This window comes from Balaenoptera ricei, chromosome 1, assembly GCF_028023285.1.
Source record: "Balaenoptera ricei isolate mBalRic1 chromosome 1, mBalRic1.hap2, whole genome shotgun sequence".
NCBI lineage: Eukaryota > Metazoa > Chordata > Mammalia > Artiodactyla > Balaenopteridae > Balaenoptera > Balaenoptera ricei.
The window spans coordinates 18,861,238-18,881,972 of record NC_082639.1 but is presented as its reverse complement, the minus strand read 5'-3'; positions in this window follow the sequence as shown (position 1 = coordinate 18,881,972).

Sequence of the window (20,735 nt, the reverse complement as noted above, 5' to 3'; positions counted from 1 at the left end):
GCCCGTGCGCCACAACTACTGAGCCTGCGCTCTAGAGCCCACATGCCACAACTACTGAGCCTGCGTGCCACAACTACTGAAGCCCGTGCGCCTAGAGCCTGTGCTCCGCAACAAGAGAAGCCACCGCAATGAGAAGCCCGCGCGCCACAACGAAGAGTAGCCCCTGCTCGCTGGAACTAGAGAAAACCTGCGTGCAGCAACGAAGACCCAATGCAGCCAAAAATAAATAAATAAAAAATTTTTTTTTAAAAGATGGAATTTTCTGCAGATAGTAAAGGAAGGATTGGGAACCCCGGGAGAGTCGAGGTGTGAGAAGTATCGGTGGGAGAGCTGGGTTCGAATCCCGTGCCCGGATCATTTACCTGCTGAGGGATCTTAGCCAAAGAAGTTTGCTCTTCAAAACCTCAGTTTCGGGCTTCCCTGGCGGTGCAGTGGTTGAGAGTCCGCCTGCCAATGCAGGGGACACGGGTTCGAGCCCTGGTCTGGGAAGATCCCACATGCCGCGGAGCAACTGGGCCCGTGAGCCACAACTACTGAGCCTGCGCGTCTGGAGCCTGTGCTCCGCAACAAGAGAGGCCGCGATAGTGAGAGGCCCGCGCACAGCAATGAAGAGTGGCCCCCGCTTGCCACAACTAGAGAAAGCCCTTGCACAGAAATGAAGACCCAACACAGCCAAAAATAAATAAATAAATAAATAAAACAAAAAAAAAAACACTTCAGTTTCCTCCTGCGTAAAATGGCTACAATACTCCAAACCCTGCTTACTTTGCAAGGTCACAGGGAGGGTCAAACAAGAACACATTATACGGGTTAGGGTTTTATGAACAAGCATGTGGTAAAAAAAAAAAAAAAAATCCAACAAATCTTTACTGAATGTCTGGAAGCCAGACATTGTGCTGGGACCTGGGGGTGCCATGGGGAGTGGCTCTGGCCTTCAAAGAGGAGGATAATCACATAGACAGATGTGCGCTTATCAATAGTGAGGAGTGGGGATGGGGTGTCCTCTGAGACCCTAGTCTGGGGGTGCATCAGGGAGGGCTTCCCTGAGGAAGTGCCATTTGGGCTGGGAGATGGAGGATAAGCAGGAGTTAAATAGGTGAAGGGGTGGAATGAGGGCTGGAAAGGGTGTTCCAGGCAGAGGATAAAGCTCGTGCAAAGGCCCTGAGGTGGGAAAGAACACAGAGAATGCAGGGCACTCAAAGAGAACCAGTGTGGCTGCAGAGATTGAGTGGAACCTGCAGCAGAAGGAGCTGGGGAGGTGGGCAGGGGCCAGATCCTGCAGGGCCTTCTAGGGTGTTGGAAGGATTCTGTCTTTAACCCAAGGGCAGTGTGACCTCAAAGGCGCTTTCTTGGGGGAGGTGGCAGGCAATGACATGATCAGATTTGTATTTTGAAAAGGGATCTCTGGCTATTGTGAGGAGAAAAACTGGAGGGTAGCAGGGTGAATGTGGGAAGACAGTTGAGAGGCTCTACACACATCCTAGCAAAAGCTGATAAAGCTACGACGAGGGGCAGAAACTTGCATGTGCTGTGTTCTGGAGGGTAGTTTCTGCGGGGCCATTGGCAATCTGAGCAAAATAATAAATGTGTAGACACCTCAGTGAAGTAGCTCTGCTTTGACAAATCAATCCTACAGAAATGTTGGCACAGAAGTTCAAAGATAGACCAGGTATACAAGATACTCATTGTATCACTGCTTAAAATAGTAAAAATTAGAAACAACTCAAATAGACACTAATAGGGGGCTTGTTAAATAACTTGGACAGAACCATGCAATGGTACTATATAGCTGGTAAAAAGAATGAATTAAGTTCATCTGTACTGATAGAGAAAAATAGACACAATACATGGCTAAGTGAGGAAAAAAAACCAGGTTACAGAACAGCATATATATTATCAAACCATCAATTTTTAAAATTTTTACACTCCACTTACAGTTATTACAAAATATTGGCTATATTTCCCATGTTGTACAATACATCCTTGAGCCTATCTTACACCCAATAACATGTACCTCCCCCTCCCCCATCCCTATATTCCACCCTGCAACTTGTAACCACTAGTTTGTTCTCTACATCTGTGAGTCTGCTTCTTTTTTGTTCTATTCACTAGTTTGTTGTATTTTTTAGATCTCACATATAAGTCATATCATACAGTATTTGTCTTTCTCTATCTGACTTATTTCCCTTAGCATAACGCCCTCCGAGTCCATCCATGCTGCTACAAATTCAAACCATCAATTTTTTAAGTTTATATCCTCCTCATGTTTCTGTTTACAGAAAGGCTGGAAGATTGCACCCCATTAAACCACTGGCAATCTCTGAAGTAAAAGAATAGAGGGAGATTTTCACTCTATTGTTTGAACTGTTTTTTACAATGGATATGTTTTTTTAAGAAAAACAGATGTTTCTTTTAAAATATTAGATGCTATAAATGAGATGGCTTCATCCATCACCACCCCACTATCACCTCCATCCCACTGTCCTTACCTCCTCCACCACCATCACCATCGCCACCATCACCACCATCACCACCATTGCTATCACCACCATCACCATCACTACCATCACCATTACCACCATCACCACCATCACCATCACCACCATCACCATCACCACCATCACCACCATCACCACCACCATCACCATCACCACCATCACCACCATCACCATCACCACCCTCACCACCACCATCACCACCATCACCACCACCATCACCATCACCACCATCACCATCACCAACATCATCACCACCATCACCACAATCACCATCACCATCACCACCATCACCATCACCAACATCACCACCACCACCATCACCATCCCCATCGCCACCGTCACCACCATCACCACCACCGTCACCATCACCACCATCGCCACCACCACCACCACCATCACTATCCCCATCACCACCACCACCACCATCACCACCACCATCAACATACCACCATCACCATCACCACCATCACCACTCTCCTCACCTGCCCCACCCGCTTCACCCAAGAAGTAGATAGTAGTTCCACACAGTGTTTCTGAGCACAGAATTTAGAGCAGCACTGTCCAATAGAAATATATATGAGCCACATACATAATTTTAAATTTTCGAGTAGTCACATCAAGAAGTAACAAGAAAAGTGAAATTAATTTTAATGATCTATTTTATTTAACTCATTATGTCTAAAATACCATTTCATCATGTAATCAATGCAAAAAATATTAATGTGATATTTTACATTCTTTGTGTCATACCATGCCTTCAAAACCTGCTGTGCATTGGATGCTTACAGCACATCTCAGTTCAGGCTAAACTTACTTCCAGGGCTCAATAGCCACATGTGGTTGGAGCCTCCCCTATGGGACAGCACAGCCCTAGAGCCACACTGCCTGGGTTTGTATCCCAGCTTCAACACATCCTTGTTGTGTGTCTGTGGGCGGGTTACATAACCAATCTGGACTCACCTTATTCATCTGTAAATTGGGAATAAGAGCAGAGTTGTCATGAAGATTAAATGAGTTAACATTCAAATGAGGTTTACTCCGGTGCCTGGCACGTAGGCAGTGCTACATAGTATTAGCCACTGTCAGTCTTCCAGAAAACTGGAAGAAGTTCAGAGGCTGTGGTTCCACATGTGGGAACCATTGGAGAGAATGAGACGCATAGGGGCTGGTGTAGCCGGAGGTACTTTAGACTTCATGGAGGAGAAGGGAGTTTAATCAGGCATTTGCCTGGGAGAAGGAAAGTGGAGAGGGCTTTGTGGAGAGGAAAGAGGAGAATGGTCAGGGTAGACACAGGCCAGGGTCTGATTAGGCGAGAGGGTATTGGTTGAGGGGCAGAGGGAGGAATGGGGCAGTGCTCGACAATGGGGGCAGGGCCAACAAGCAGGCTGAGGGACCCCAGCAATCGTGTCTCCAGAACCTTCATCAGAGAGATGGGAACGCTGAGGCCAGAAGGAAAAGTGACTTATCCAGGGAGCCTTGCAGGCCCAGCCGGGGCTCGGCCACACGTGCTGCCCGTCGTGCACTTCTCAGAGCACCCAGGCCCTCCACGCCTCTGCCTCTGCAACCAGATCACACCTCAAGCCAACTGAGATGGGCAGGTGCTGCCTCCCTTCTCGGCCAAGCAGAAAAAACCCTGTGGCTCCCCAGGCTCCCATCCCAAGGTCTCAACACCCAGAGAATCGAACCAACTCCCTCTTGCCAGAGTTAACGGCGAATGCACCTCTTCGCAGGGTGGGCGAAGACACTGGCCTCCAGGCTGCAAAGACCCCCAGACTGTCGAGGGGCAGGAGTGTATGCCAAGGATTCAATCACCTCTGTTCTCTGGTCAGTGATTAACCAGGCCTCATCTGGGCAGTGATGAGCATGTTGGGTCCGTTAGCTGGGAGCACGCTGTATGCACCACTCCTGTGGGGATCACATCCAACTGTTTGCTCTGGGAAGTGGGTGGCAAGCCTGGCCAGCCCAGCCCCCGTCTCCAGGCGACTGGCCTTGAGGCGGTGCTGCTCTGGATAGGAGACCCAGGCCTCCCCTGGACTGAGCGGCGGGCAGTGGGCAGCTGGCTCATTCACCAGTGGCCTAGGCCATTCCCACCGAGAAGGTAATGGCCAAGGCCACCCAGGGGGCAGAGGCAGTTCCTGGTTGGTGCAGCCCTCTGCAAAAGTCATCCATGTGGAATGTTGCCTGCTTTTGTCATTTGAAATAAGATCTCCAATAAATTGGCCAGTGCCATGTAGGTTGATAAATATTTTGAATATCACTCCAGATAATGCAGAATCCATAGCTTGGGAGATTATCATGAATTAACCCATCAAATGACTTAGATAGCCCTCTTTGCTTCCAGAATAATATTCATCTCACCAGTCGTTTTGAGAATTTGCTGAGATCTATCAGGTAAAGGCTTAGCACAGAGCCTGACATAGAGTAAGCCCTCCGTCCATAGAAGTATGCTGTATTGTTGATATAAGTTATTGCTCAGCTGGGTCTGCCCTTTCTAGAATATTCTATATCCCAGCATTTCCCAAAGGGTGCCCAGTAGCACTCTAGGCCTATGAGAGGCTCCAGTATAAAAAAAATTCTAAGGTCAAGTAAATTTGGGAAACTGCAGATACTTGGAGATTCACAATGTGCATTGACTAGTAAAAGATTGTTGAAAGCCTGCAGTACAGAAATAGGATTAGCATTGTTTAACCTCTAAATCTCAGGGTTCCAAATCTATCTGACCACGGGACTCTCTTGTTCTGGTGGGAGAGTCAGGTGGGTGGGTTAACATCAATGGGCATCGTCCAGAATTCACTTTGGAAACATCTACTCTTCCTGGCCAAAAACAAGATAGGATGATCAAGTAATGATAGATGATAGATGTACTTGTGTGCCTCTGTGTGTGTGGGAGTGTGTGTATGTTTCATCCACAAACTGGTCCTGAGGGTCATTTTCAAAGAGGGACCCATCATTTGTGCATGACATGGAAGGCAGACCAAGTCTTCTGAGATGTGTAAGCTCCCAGATGGACCGTGAGTTTGCACCATGCTCGTCTTAGTCTCACCTCCTTCCCTCATGGAAGATGCAAAGTGACGTCAGGCAGTGTGAGGTGGGGTCAACCCGGGAAGGCTTCCTGGAGGAAGGGAGTGTTGAGCCAGCTCTTTTTTAGGAGGGGTGAGGCCCAGATGGGCAGGGAGAAGGGTGGAGGTGAAAACGGCACTCCCCTTGAACACTTGGCACCTTCCACACCATGCAGAGCCATGTCAAAGCCCAGCTGTTGGCGCGCTGCCCTGGCTTCCAGCCCTCCCTCCTTCCCCTCCTCCCCTCCCAGGTCTAGAACCGCCTCCTGAGTCAGCTCTGGGCTTCCTGCTAGGGGGGTGGGGTCAGACCCCTTCCTGCTCTGGGAAGGGAGGCTTAGCTTTAGGACTCCAGGGTCCCCTCCTTCCCTCCTCCGGGGCAGGGACAATGCACAGCCCGAAAAGAACGGAGAGTGCAAGGTTCCGTGTCTGCTCCTCTCCACCAGGGAAGCATGACCTCAGTCCTGGGGTCAAACCTGAGGCTCAACCCTCTCACCACGGTCTCTCTCCCAAGGGAAAGTGCAGGCCGAGGAGGGAGCCCTGGGAGTGGGACCCCGACCCAGGCTGGAGGTAGGACCAGAGAGGGCTTGGGCCTCACTAGAGGCCCCAGAGCTGAGCCTGGGAGTGAGAGGTGAGCAGGGAGCGGCTGGGGTGGGAGAGGCCCAGTGAGCACAGACGCTGGCAGGGCTCCTCCACCCCAAGCCCAGGGGAGTGGTGTGAATCCCTCCCTCTCAGCTGACAGGGCAGGGCCAGGAGCTAGCGTGTAGGGACCTGGAACTGAAAGTCAGCAGAGAGTACGCACCCCAGGGACCCTTGCCCAGGTGGAATCCCAGCAAGCCCCGAACTACCCTGGAGCCAGCCCTGCCCAGGGCCATGCTTCCCAGAAAGGGGGCCAAGGCAGAAATCACAGAGCCCTGGCAGAGGGAGAGGGCTCTGGGGCCAGCCAGAGGGACACGTTCTCTGAGCGTCTGTTAGGTTTCAGGCCCCGAGCTTGGTTCCGGGAACAAAGTAGGGACGCGAACCAGGCCTGGCTTCTAACGGGCTGTGTGGCCTTAGCCAAGTCACTCAACTTCTCTGAGCCTCAGTTGCCTCAACTGTAACAAGGTATCCCTAACCTCCCCCCACACCTGGCTGTCTGGGTTGCTGAGAAGTTTAACTGACCTAAACCTTGTGCTGTAAGGTGTGTGACACCCTGCAAACAGCAGGTGCTCAATAAAGTTGCTGTGTCAAATCTGCCCTCGACCTGTCTCTAGATGGGAATCCCAGAGCTCTCTGGGTACCCCCGGCAGGAACTGCCCTACCCCTCTCTGGTGCTCAGTTCCGTCCTCTCTGAAATAGGGTCACAGTGCCTGTGCTGGCTACTTCCTAGGATCAAATGAGAAAGACCTTGAACCCATTAAAAAGGCCTTCCCTGGGGCAGAGAAGGAACAGCATAAGCAATGATTTTCAAACTACAGGTCACGACCCATTTTGAGCCCAATGTAGCTGCTGCAGCCAGGATTTTTTTTTCTTTGTGGACTAGAAAAAACAATATTGAGAGCATCTCACGTGGTACAGATATGTTTTTAGCTCATGAAATCTGTATTCCAGTTAAATTTTGATACCACGTGTGTTTACTGAGTTAGGATGTAAAGTGTCTGTTTTTCTGTGGGTGAGGAAACATTGGAAAGCCACTGGGAATCATTAAGAACACAGGTCTGGGACTGGATGGATCTGGGTTTGAATCTTCACACTGCCCCTTACTCATGGAATGACGCTGGGCAAAGCACTCTAGCTCTCCGTGCCTCAGCTTCCTCACCTGTAAAGGGGGGATAAAAATAACCCAGACCTTTTTAAAAAGGACTGCTGGGAGGATTAAACAAAGTCCTTAGAATGGCCTGGCAGGTGGCTCAGTGAATATTAGTGATTGCCATCAGCCTCAGGCCGAGGATAAAGTGAGGCCTCGGAGGAGGTGGCCTCTGAAAGTGGGGAAGGGGTCTTCAGCCCCCCTCCACTGGGGAAGGTCATTCCAGCCCCACACCCCCATTTCTCAGATGAGAAGACTGAGGCCCTGAACCAGGGAGATGAGCTGGAATCTCACCTCCCGCCTCCCAGGCTAGGCCTCCTAACTGTGAGGCTGGTCTTTTAACTGCCTCTTAAGGTTGAAAGAGCACTTAACTCTGATTTTCTGATCTGTAAAATGGGGCAGTAAATAATCAACTTCACACGGTGGACTAAATGAAACTCCACATGCAAAGTGCTTCCACAGCTCCTGACACAGAGTCAGTCTCAGCAAGTGTTAGCTATTTTCACTCACAATATATTGCTCAGTTTTTTTAAAAGGCAGGTTCTAAAACGATGTCTACAGTAAGAGTTCACTGTGTAAAAGAAGAAGAAAAAAAGAAAGGTGTGTGGTCTGTGTGTAATTCCCAGGAATTGATCATTTCTACGTGGTGAGGTGACCCATACATCTTTGCTTTTAGTTTGTTGTATCTAAAATGTCTAGTTCCTAATTTTTCTAACAGCTAATGTGTATCTTTTTATGAAGAAATAAAGAGGGACTTCCCTGGTGGCACAGTGGTAAAGAATCCACCTGCCAATGCAGGGGACGCAGGTTTGATCCCTGGTCTGGGAAGATCCCACATGCCATGGAACAACTGAGCCCATGTGCCACAACTACTGAGCCTGTGCTCTAGAGCCCATGAGCCACAACTACCGAAGCCTGAATGCCTAGAGCCTATGCTTCGCAAGAAGAGAAGCCACCGCAATGAGAAGCCCGCGCACTGCAACGAAGAGTAGCCCCCGCTCGCCGCAACTAGAGAAAGCCCGCACAGCAATGAAGACCCAACACAGCCAAAAATAAATAAATAAATAAATTAATTAAATTTAATTTAATTTTTAAAAAGAAATAAAGAAATTATTTTTATTAACCTATAGAATAACTACTACCCAACTCAGCTGACTCACGTGACATGCCGCCTTCCACCGAAAACCACCAGGTGTGTCATTGTGGTTTGGGGCACCAGAGCCCTGAGAAGCAGCCTGCTTTTCATTTTCTTTTTCTCATTTGTTCATTGTTTTCTTTTTCTCGTTTGTTTGTCATGACAGCTGATGACTTACTGGTGGCATTCTGTGTAACAAGCACATGCCAAAGATTGCAGATTTCATACACGGAGGGAGGGAGGGCAGGCGGCAGAGGCATGCAGTAGTTCATCAGGCCATAAGTCCTGGCATCTCCTGGTACAAACTGGGGTTGCCAGTGGAGAGGGATAAAAGCTGGGGACAGATACTCTCCAGGCCTTGGATGCGAAACCATGGAGGGGAACCCGTGGAAGGGGGTAGTGGGCAGTGAAGCAGGAGGGGTGGGAAAAGAGCAGTGCGGGTTCAGAGGCTGCTTCCCAGCTGACTGGCCCTCTTCCAGGGCCTTCCCATGAGGTCATCTTACTCTAAGCGGCAGTGTGTGTGTGTGTGTGTGTGTGTGTGTGTGTGTGTGTGTGTGTGTATGTGCCTGTGCATGTGTTGGGGGTGCTGAAGGCAGCAGGGAGGAGGTGATATTTGGCCAAGAAAGGGGTATGGAGTTTGAGGAACAGTCCATTTTGGCCACTGAGGGTGGAGAAAGTTGGACCCAAGATAGACGCTTTAAAACAGGCATGTGCTTTGGTGAGGCTCTAGTGTGGAGGGTTACCACAGGCATCCGGAAATCACCCCCTGCCCAGCACCCTGGTGGCCCGTCCTTCCGTTATAGCACGTTTGCTCTGCACTGTCGTGGCCCACTGGAGTGCTGTCTCGTCCCCCCAGGGCTGTGCCCCTTGAGGCCTGGCACAGGGTCTGCTTCCATCTCAGGCTGGCCCAGCGATGGGCACATGGCCTGGCAAGTCACAGGTGCTCATCACAGGCCAAATGAGAGCCTGAGTCTGAAGATGAATGAGGTCTGGGTGGCAAGTGACTCACTCAAGCCTGAGGCTGGGGAGACCAGGCTTCTGGTTCCTCCTTGAGCTTGCCCGTGACCCGAGCCTGGGCGGTTCATGGAACATGTGTCTGGCTTCCGTCCCGTCCGCTCAGTGGGGTTAGTGGAACCCACCTCCATCTCTTTCCTGCTTGGAAGAGGAAGAATTGGGAAAAGGGTTCCTACAGAGCTGAGGGGAAGAGAGAGGACATGGGACACATTCCAAATTGACACAACATGCAAAAGGAAGGCCACCGGCACACGCCTGGTCACTTTGAGGAAATCAGCAGCAGCTGGGAGGCCAGACAGTGAGGAGAGGCTGGCTGGGGCCTGGGATGCCAGGTTCAGTGTTTTGGCTTGAATCCATAAACAGGAGGAGGCCAGGAACCGTATCTGAGAAAATAGGACCAAACCCAGTGAAGAAAGCTGAGACACTGTTGTTTGGGAGGAACAAAGAGCTCGGTTTATTGTACCAGGAAAAAGGGGTCTAAGTGGCTGCCAGGACAGTCCTTGGAGGACACTCCTCCAGAGGAAATTTCTCCCGACTTTCTGAATCTCTGCAGGCAATAGAGAAATAAATGTCAACAGTGCCTCCTGCTGGAAAGCCCCAGCATTACAACATCTCTGTCCTGGAGGTCAGAAATAGCAAGGAAGGGGGTATGTTCTAGAATGTTTGAGCTGGAATAATACAGGCCAGTAACTATTACTGCTGCTGCTGCTTTTCTGGATTAAGAGCTGATTGTGTCCCAGGTGCTGTGCTAAGTACACCTCTTGTATTATCTCATTTAACCTTCACAACAAACCTATGAGATAGGAACTATAATTCACCCCATTCTTCAAATGAGGAAACTAAGGCAGAAAGGATAAATTACTCTTTCTGAGGTCTCAAGTTAGTTTGTAGCAAGATTAGCTTTCTAGCCCAGGTCTCTCTGACTCAAAAACCTATGGTTTTATTATCTACATTCTTGGCACGCCTGTCAAGTCCAAGGATGATAGAGGGATTTTCCCTTTGTATCACCTCCACTTGGCTGGTAAAACCCTGGGTTGAGAAGGATTCTGAGTGTCATGATGAAGCAGTGATGTCCGCCAGGGATGCTGCAAGGGATGTGGCAGAGTGTATGTCAAGTATGTTTTCATCTCTGATATAGTCTACACTGCTATGTAGTGTGATTTTTTTCAGTACTCCCAAGAAAGGGATTAGGGCTCAATCTTTTTCTTTTTCTTTTTTTTTTTTTTAATATTTATTTATTTATTTATTTAATTTTTGGCTGCATTGGGTCTTACTTGCAGTACGCGGGATCTTCGTTGTGACATGCGGATCCTCTGCTGTGGCATGTGGGCTCCTTGTTGTGGCGTGCAAGTTTCTCTCTAGTTGCGGTGCATGGGCTCTCTAGTTGTGGCACACGGGCTCCAGAGTGCATGGGCTCTGTAGTTGCAGCACTTGGGCTCTCTAGTTGTGGCCTGCGTGCTCAGTAATTGCGGCCCACGTGCTCAGTAGTTGCGGCACACGGGCTTAGCTGCCCTGCGGCATGTGGGATCTTCGTTCCCCAGCCAGGGATCTAACCCACGTCCCCTGCATTGGAAAGCGGATTCTTAACCACTGGACCACCAGGGAAGTCCCAGGGCTCAATCTTCTGACCTCTATCTTCGCTCATTTACTCAGTGACCTAAAAGGCATCTCAAACTTATCATGTCCAAATATGAGCACTTGATGTACACCTCCAAGCCATCCTCCCATCATCTTCCCCATCTAAGTACCAGGCATCACTGGTCTCTGTTTGCTCAAGCCAGAAGCTCTGGTATCACCCTTGATCCTCTCTCCTTTTCACACCCCATAACCAATCTTTCAACAAATCCCATTGGTTCTACCTTTGAAATATATCCAGAATCCAACTACTGCTCATCACCTCCACAGCTCCCAGCACCATCCTCTTCCCTGGACTGCCATAGCAGCCACCTAACCAGCCTTGCTACACGCACCCTTACCCTCTACACTCTAGCCTCCACTGCAGATGGAATCCGTAGGCCTTCTTGGTTTTCAAAGTACTTTTACATAAGTTACACACACACACACACACACAGAGTAAAAAAGGACAGGGAATTGTCACCCCCACTTGACAGATGAGAAAAACTGAGAACAGTGATGTAATTGACCCAAAGACACACAATGGGGAAGCTGCAGACCAGCGCTCCTACCACGATCCTGTACCCTGCCTTGGCGCTTCCAGACGTGCCGCTCCAACTCCCAGAGCTTCCTATGGGCACATCTGAGGGTAACCCTCCCCAGGGGGTGCAGGAGGTCCAGTAAGGAGAATATCAAGGAAGTTGGGAGAGATGGCCTTCTCTCTACCTTGGAGTGCTTCCAGAAAGCTCTCGGTTCAACACAACTTATCACAGTCAGGGTCACTTTCTTTTGGTGTGTGGTTCCCCCTGGTGCTCACGCTTGTGAAATGCAGTTGATTTCCTAAGAAAGCTTTTGGGGGATCCAGTGCGCTTGAAGGCTGGAGGTGGTACCTGGGGCTCTTCTGACTGCCCTCTCAGAGGAGATCCCTCCCAGATAGTCTTCTGTTCCTTAGAGACCACAGTGGGTGTCCAAGTGGGTGAGGGCCATGTTGCTCCTTTCAAAGCTTACCCATCCACACCTTCTCATGGGAGCCCAAACTGGTACAACTTTTCTGAAAACAGTCGTTAAAAAAAAAAAAAAATTAAGATTTAAAAACAGGTTTTAAATGACATGCTCATCATATAATGCTAAGTGAAAAATTAGTACCAAAATGTGTATTAAAATACCTATCTATGTACACATAAATCAAAGATAGACAGCAGTGAGTCTCTTTAGGGAATGGGGTTGTGTTTTTTAAATTTTCTGTATAATTTTCTACACCTAGCAGATTTTACTTTTCTACAGTAAAGTTTTACAAAAGAAAAAATAATAATAAAGCCCTTTCTATCTGGTGTCCTGCCCCTGTTGCCTGCAGCAAGCTGGTCGGAATTCAGTGAAGAATGGGCAAGTTGAAGATTTGTCCACTGGTGGGCACATATGTGCATTCTAATGGGAACTTCTGGACACCGTGCCTTACCCATGCATTTCAGAGTCCTGGCAGTGAGCAGAGAGGGAGGAAGGGGTTCCTTGGGGACCAAGAAACCTTAGGTCCCAGAAACAAAGAAACAGGGAACCCAAAAGAAAGCTTATACTTTCTACAGATAAAGATCCCAGACTTAAAGATTGTAGCATGCCAAAGATCACACAGCCAGAAGGTGGTAAAAAAAAAAAAAAAAAAGAAAGCTTATAACCAAGATTCTCAGGCAGCAAGAGAAATACAGATTGCAGAGAGATCGTGTATATGAACATGCCCTGGATCAGAGAGGTAACTGGTATGCTCAAGGTCACACAGCAGATGTTGACAGAGTGGGTTTAGTATTCAGGCCACCTAATTCCAATTCCTGGGTTCTTTCCCCACACCAGCAACCCGGAACTTTCAGAAAACTCCCGTACAAATGCAAATTAGCACAACAGTAAGAAAACACTATTGGCAAAAAAATTTAAGTTTGACGAGATCAAAGGTTGACAAGGATGTTGGGGAGAGGAGAATCTTATGTACACTACAGATAGGAAATAGATTGGTTCAGTCCTGTGAAGAGCAATTTGCAATATCTGTTAAATTATGAAATGTACACACCCTGTGACCCAGTAGATCTACATCTCTGTTATCTACCCCAGGGAACATCTGCCCAAGCATGTATGGTGTACAAAGGTGATCGTGGAGGCGGCTTGTCATCGTGGAAAAGTAAAAACATTCTAAATATCCATCAATTGGAGATCAGTTAAATAAAATATGGCACATCCAGACTGTGAAATACTTTGAGCAATGAAGAAAAAAAAATGGTTTCTATGTACCAATGTGGAAAGTTCTCTACGAACTTTTGTTGAGTGAAAAATGCCAGAAGCAGGTTGCAAAATGATAGAGTAGGACAATTTATAGAAAACAATGTATATAAAAACCACGCACAAAGACACACGATATATTTTCTATGGGTTCATGAAAAATCACCCCAAACTGATCATAGCATTTACCTTGGGTGTGTATGGGCGGGGGAGGGGGGCGGAGGAGAAAGGACAGAGGATTATGTGTTAAAAGGAAAACGTATTCATCTATTGCGTGTGTAATTAAAAATTCATTATTAAAAATAAACAGATACGAGAGAAAGAAAGAATAAAAGGGAGGAAGGAGACTCCAGGAGGATATAGCACACAGTAGGTCGGCAAGGGGGCGGATGGAAGAAGCGGGTGGGAGGCGAGACTTCGGCGCGGAGATGCGCGGATCTGGGGCCTCAGGTGCCCGCCTGGCCGCCTCCACTTTCCCAGAAGGAGGGGCGGGCCGCCGGGTCTCTGCACGCGCAGCCTCGGTCCCTGCACGCCCGCCGGCCTGCACACCTGGGAACCGCTGTCGAGTGCCTGGGGGCTTTCCCAGGCCGGTAAGGAGCGATAAAGGCAGGTTTGGAATGAGCCTGGCAGTTCTTACAGGAAAGGGACAGGGTGTTCTCGGAGGAAAGCGGTCCTGCCCCTCCTCCCCCGCTCCCTCTGCGCCCCCGCCCGGGCCCATCGAATGGGGCAGCGCCAGACTTGGAGTCCTCTCACCTCAGGGCCAGAAGGTTCCAACGCCCCTCAGCCCGAAGCAGGAGAGGTTGAGGCCAGAAGGGAAGGAGGAGGGGCCTTGCCAAAGATTAAGGGTTGAGCCGAGATGGGTAACCACGGGCTCTTTCCAGGCTGCCATAAGCTCCTGGATTCAAATCCCAGCTCCATCTCTCTCTACCTGTGTACCCTTAGGAACGCTTACCCCCTCTTTATTTGAGATATAATTCACCTACTATAAAATTCACCCTTTTAAAGTGTACAATGTTTAATATATTCAGAAAGTCATTGCAACCATCACCACCAATTCCAGAACATTTTATAATCACCTGAAAAAAAAAACCCATACCCACTAGCAGTCATTCCCCCATTCTCCTGCCTTCCCCCAGCCCCTGGCAACCACTAATATACTTAATGTCTCTATAGATTTGCCTATTTTGGACATTTCATATAAATGGGATACACAGGGACTTCCCTGGAGGTCCAGTGGTTAAAGACTTTGCCTTCCAATGCAGGGGGTGTGGGTTCAATCCCTGGTTGGGGAGCTAAGATCCCACATGCCTTGTGGCCAAAAAACCAAAAAAACATAAAACGGAAGCAATATTGTAACAAACTCAATAAAGACTAAAAATGGTCCACATTTTTTTAAAAAATGGGATATACATGTGGAATACAACATGTGGCCTTTTGTGTCTGGCTTCTTTCACTTAGCATAATGTTTTCAAAGTTCACCCATGTTGTAGTATGTATCAATACATAATTCCTTTTATTACTGGATAGTATTCTGTTGTATGAATATACCACATTTTGTTCATCCTTTCATCAGTTGATGGAAAGTTGGGCTGCTTCCAGTTTTGGGCTACTATGAATAATGCTGTTCTGAATATTCATGTACAGTTTTTGAGTGGACATGTTTTCAGTTCTCTTGCGTATGTACCTAAGAGTGGAATTGCTGAGTCATATCATAACTGTATATGTAACCTTTTGAGGAACCACCAGAATGTGTTTTACAGCAGCTGTACCTTATTATATTCCCATTAGCTCAGTTTCTTAACCTTTCTGACCCTCAGTTTCCCATTGGCAAAGCATCAGTATTGATACTTACCTTATAGACTGGCTGTAAGAGTTAGCTGAGATAAAGGAATGAAAGCAGTAGCACATAGTAGGTGCTCAATAAGTGGAATTATTATAATTAGAAAACCTATAGGATTCTGAGCCTGTTCCTTTTGATTCCCTTCAAATCTGACTGGACATCTACTCCACATTATCCCCATTTATTTACCTACTTCTTGAATTTCCCTTCAATTAACTTTACTGTGGAGCTAAGTTCCTGCTGCCTGCACTGTCTCTCTCTCTCTCTCTCTCTCTCTCTCTCTCATACACACACACACACACACACACACACACACACACACACACCATTTAATAAAGGACTAAGCCAAGCTAAGTGGAAAGGTAAAAATTCTCCCACCCTGCGACATGTATGTTAGAGCTGGAATCAATTACTATGGTGGTTCTCAAAGTGTGGAACCCAGACTGGCAGCATCTGGGAACTTGTTAAAATGCAAATCCTCAGGCCCCACCCCAGAAACACTGAATCAGGGACTCTAGGGATGAGCCCCAGCAATCTGTGGTTTAACAAACCCTCCAGGTGATTCTAATGCACACTAAAGTTCCCAAATTACAGATGAGAAGACTGAGGCCCAGAGAAAGGATGTAACTTGCTTAAGGCCATAGGGTGATAAAGACTGGAAGCTTTGGAATCATGTGGTCCTGGCTGCAAATTCCAGCTTCCCCATTTCCAATTGTGTGACCTTGGGCATGCCCTTTAGCTTCCCTTTACTTCAGTATCTGTCTTAGTCACTTCAGGCTGCTATAACAAAATACCATAGATTGGATGGCTTAAACAACATTTATTTCTCACAGTTCTGGAGGCTGAGAAATCCAAGATCAAGTGTCAGCCAATTCTATTCCTGCTGAGAGCGCTTTTCATGGTTTGCAGATGGCAGAAGTCTTCTCCTCATATCCCCATATGGCCGAGAGAAAAATGATCTCTCTTGTGTCCCTTCTTCTTAGGGTGCTAATCCCATTCATGAGGGCTTCACCTTCATGACCTTATTACCTCCCAAAGGCACCATCTCAAAATTCCACCACTTTGGGGGTTAGGATTTCAAATATGAATTTTGGGTATAATCATCTGTGAAATGGGAACAGCATACACCTGCTCCCAGGGCGGCCACTATTCTGCATTAAAGGTAGAATGAGGGCTGGAGCTCAGGCCTCCAGATTTCCAGGCTGGTGCTTTTATCCCAAGGAAACTGGCTGTCACCCCTGCACCATCCAATAAGAAAGTTCCGGAGACCTTAACATTTGAAATGTTGACATGGAAAGGATGGGCTTTGTTTTATTTGGGGAGGCCTCAAAAGGAAGAGTCAGATGACTGGCGAAAATTACAAGGAGCTAGATCAATTTAAGGGAGAATTTCCAAACTGGAACTGTTCAGAAACAGAACTGACAGCCCCGAAAGGTAGTGAGGGTTCATCACTGGAGGGTTCCAAGCAGCATCTGGGTGCCTATCTTTCCAGGGTGGGAAGTTGGTGTGGATGATCTCTGACGTCTCCTCATATGTAACCCTCTGTAGTGGCTATGTGCTGTTTGTCTCCTCTGCATCCATTCTTTGGGGCGTTGCCCATCTTCCACTCCACATGGTTGGAGGGGCTGTCAATCAGGGTGTTCCATTCATCCCTCGCACCCCAGGGCACAATACTGAGACTAGCCAGTTAGACTATTCCATCCTCCCTGACCACCTTGATTGGTTCAGGGAATGGCATGTGACCCAAGCCAAGCCAATCAGAATCTTTTTCTGCCAGAGCCATCCCAAAGCCACATCCATTCTTGAATTTCCCAGTCTGGTGAGCCTGCAGAATTCCTTTTTGGCTGAAGCCATTTTGGGGTTTTTGCCCCTACCACTGATAAAGTCTTCAGTAATACTACCATATAAAAATGGGCTTTCCTGTTCTTGTTTTGAGGCCTGCCTCCCCCCAACCCCCGACAGCATTGCATTAAAACAAGAGCAAGAAAAACAGCAGTCAAAACAACAGTAGTTTCAACCCATTTAAAATCTTTAGTCTCTTGAAAAAAAAAAATGCTAAAACATATTCCAGTCCTAACACAGAACAAAAATTTTAAAATCCATTTTCTCCATCTCTCTCTTCATCTCATAGTCATGGTAGCTGTCTCCTAAACTTGCTTCTTTCTTCTCCAAACACCTAAGCCCCAGTTGGCTCTTAGCTTTTTCCTCCTCACCTACCTTTTCCAATGTCCGCTGATCCAACCTTCCTGGACCCTTTGCTGGCCCAGGAAGGAAAGAGGGAAGCTGTAAGTCATCATACAGTAATGTGGTTTTATACACATTATTCTCGGGGTCAATGGAAGAGGTATGATTGTAAAATCCCATCTATGGAGGGAGGTATGACTGTGAAGTCATACTTTCAGAAGAGATACTGAGGTCTTTCAATTATCAGTCATATGCCAAGTTCAGCTTAGTAAATATTTACAGAGTGATTATCATGTGTCAGCTAAGAGCCAGGAGTGGGGCTGAGTTGTCTTGGGCATCTGGAAATGTGTTGACTAAGCCCCAGACATTAAAAGTCTGTTACTCATTCGTCATTGAATACCTACTATGTGCCAGGCCTTGAGGATATATCCAGGAGGAGAGATATTAAAGGCAGAAAAATGATTTCTATGAAATGGTGATTAAGTACTGCCAAAGGAGACATATAGAGGGATTGGGAACAAAACAGTGTCAGGGGTTAAGGAAGGTTCCCTGAGAAAGTGACTCATGAGCTGAGACAGGAAGCAAGAATAGGAGTCGACTAAAAGACTAGAAGACTAGGGGGAAGATAAGCCTGGGAAGGGAATCCCAGGTGCAGTGTTTGAAAGATGAGAGAGAGAGAGAGAAAGAACGAGAGTGAGACAGAGAGAGAGAGAGAAAGAGAGAGAGAGAGACTCCAGGAGGACTCTCTGTGTGGGTGGAGCACAGAGAACTGGAGAGAGGTTCAAAAGGTAGGTGGAGGCCCCATTGTAAAAACCTTTGACTGCCACATAAGAGATCATGAGTCTCACGCTATGGACCAGAGACTTCAATACAAGCCCCATATGCCACTTAGGGCTTGGGATGTAGTTTGTTCCAAACATGGAAGAGCTCAGTTCTGGTTCTTCCACTCTGTGTTGTGTTGAAGCAGTCTCCTGCAGACTCAGGAGAGCCCATTGTGGGCATTTCTTCCCAACTTTGTGTTTAGGGCCTCAAATTGAAATTGACCTTGGTGGAGTTATCTATACCACAGAAACTGGCAAATGCTACCAACTAGGGCCTTCCCCTGCCCCACAAGACCCAGGCATTAAACATTTACCAGCACCACTGCTTCCACCAAAGAGGAAGCTGGCACTGCAGCACTGGTGAGAGTTTAATGCTATGATCTTTGCAAATCAGGAAGTGATCAAGACCGGGACATTTTATTTTCGTCTGCCCTTAACCATCAGAAGGCTGAGTAGCAGATGTTTTATACCCACAGGCTTTGAGGACAGCCAGACTGAAGTCCAAATCCCAGCCCTGTCACTAACTAGCTGTGTGACCTTGGGCAAGCAATGTTACCTCTCAGAGTTTCATCTGTTAAAAAAGATATTAATACCCACCTCATGGGGTTGTTGTGTGTACTAAATACTATAATATATGTAAACTGTAGTGCCTGCTGTGTAACAAGGACTCAAATAAATATTAATGCTATTGAATACTGTTTGAGATAAAGAGATCTCAATAGAGATATACGCATTTTATTCCAGAATTGACTTATTATCAGTATTTGAGATACCAGAAAGAAACTGAAGCAACACCCTGAGGACCTGCACAGAGGCTAGGTCATGGTAACTGGCTGAGATTTTCTCTTTCATCTTTCTTCCATTTTTTCAAGATGACGTCTTTTAAGGTTTTGAGAGATGCAACTTACCTGACCTTTGTGGTCACAAAATGTCCTTTCGTATTGATGCAGCAAGGTATTGATGCAGACACACAATTTCCTAACTTGAAATCATAGGGTGGGAGGAAGGGAGCAAGGGAGAGCAAGCATGTGGCAGATTTTGTCAAAAAGAACAGGTGGGGACTTCCCTTGTGGCGCAGTGGTTAAGAATCTGCCTGCCAATGAAGGCGACACGGGTTTGATCCCTGGTCTGGGAAGATCCCACATGCCACGGAGCAACTAAGCCCGTGCACCACAACTACTGAGCCCACGTGCCACAACTACTGAAACCCACACGCCTAGAGCCCACGTTCCGCAACAAGAGAAGCCACCGCAATGAGAAGCCCGCACACTGCAACAAAGAGTAGCCCCCTCTACAATGAAGAGTAGCCCCCGCTCACCATAACTAGAGAAAGCCCGTGCGCAGCAACGAAGACCCAACGCAGCCAACAAATTTTATTTATTTATTTATTTATTTATTTAGAAAAAAGAACAGGTGCCAGATTCAGATGAGCCAAACATGTGGAGCAGGTGGCAAAGGAAGACACTTCTGTGCCCCCTGCCAAACTGCTCCCAGTTCAGTGGGATTCCGGGTCTGAAAGAACTGCAGTTGGTCAGATGAAGTCACAGCTTCAAGGGAGATTCAAAGATACTTAAGTGCGCTCCCATGTGAGACCTCTTCCATCTTCCTTGCCTTTGAGGTCTGAACATGGCCTCTGTGAGCCCCTGTTAAGAAGTGCTGATTGAGTTGAAAGCCTGAGGCAAATCCCAGAAGTATCCTGAAATTTCTGAATGTCTGTACCCAGGGCCAAACACTGGGCAACCAAGTCCTGTGAAAAGGCATTGTCTCTCTCCCCAAAACTGCTGGGATCCAAACTGAGCGCCAGCATCCAACCAGAGATGAGCCCCAGGATGCTCTCTGCAACATAACTGGTCCTACTTCACGGGCTGGGTCACAGTTGACCAACGGTCACCAGGTCCGTCACTTAGACCCAGAGAATGAACAAAGCAATTACCCAGAGGCAGTGTGGTCATGGAGTCAGTCAGGCCTGGGTCTGAATCCAGAATCCAGCACCTGCATGAGCTCTCTGGGTTCTCAGAATGGCAGTTTCCTCTTCTGAAAAGAGGAAGCAATACCTCCCTTGAGAGTTGTGGAAGAACAGAAAATAACATATTTAATAAAGAAGAGCTATGATTATTTTTAGAATAAAGTGACTTTTCTTACTGGAAAAGCAAGACATATTAATTAGAAACTAACATGACTAATTTAGTTTAGGATTACTTACTTAAATTTAGAAATTAAACATGAACAAAAAGAAGAAAACCTTTTAAAAATATCCTCATCACTGAGAGATAACAACCACTAACATATTGATGTATATCCTTCCAAAACTATCCATACCTATAGGCACACATTTCTTTAATGGGCCCATATTTCGGTACTTGCTTTTCTGCTACTGAGTGTATTATAAACATCCCTGAGTCACTACATATGCCTTGGCAACATCGTTTTTAATGGCTGTAGACTATTCTGTGGGGAGGCTGGTTCCTCTATTTGAAAGCGATTACTGTTTGGGTGACTGGTAACAAACACACTACAGGCTTTGG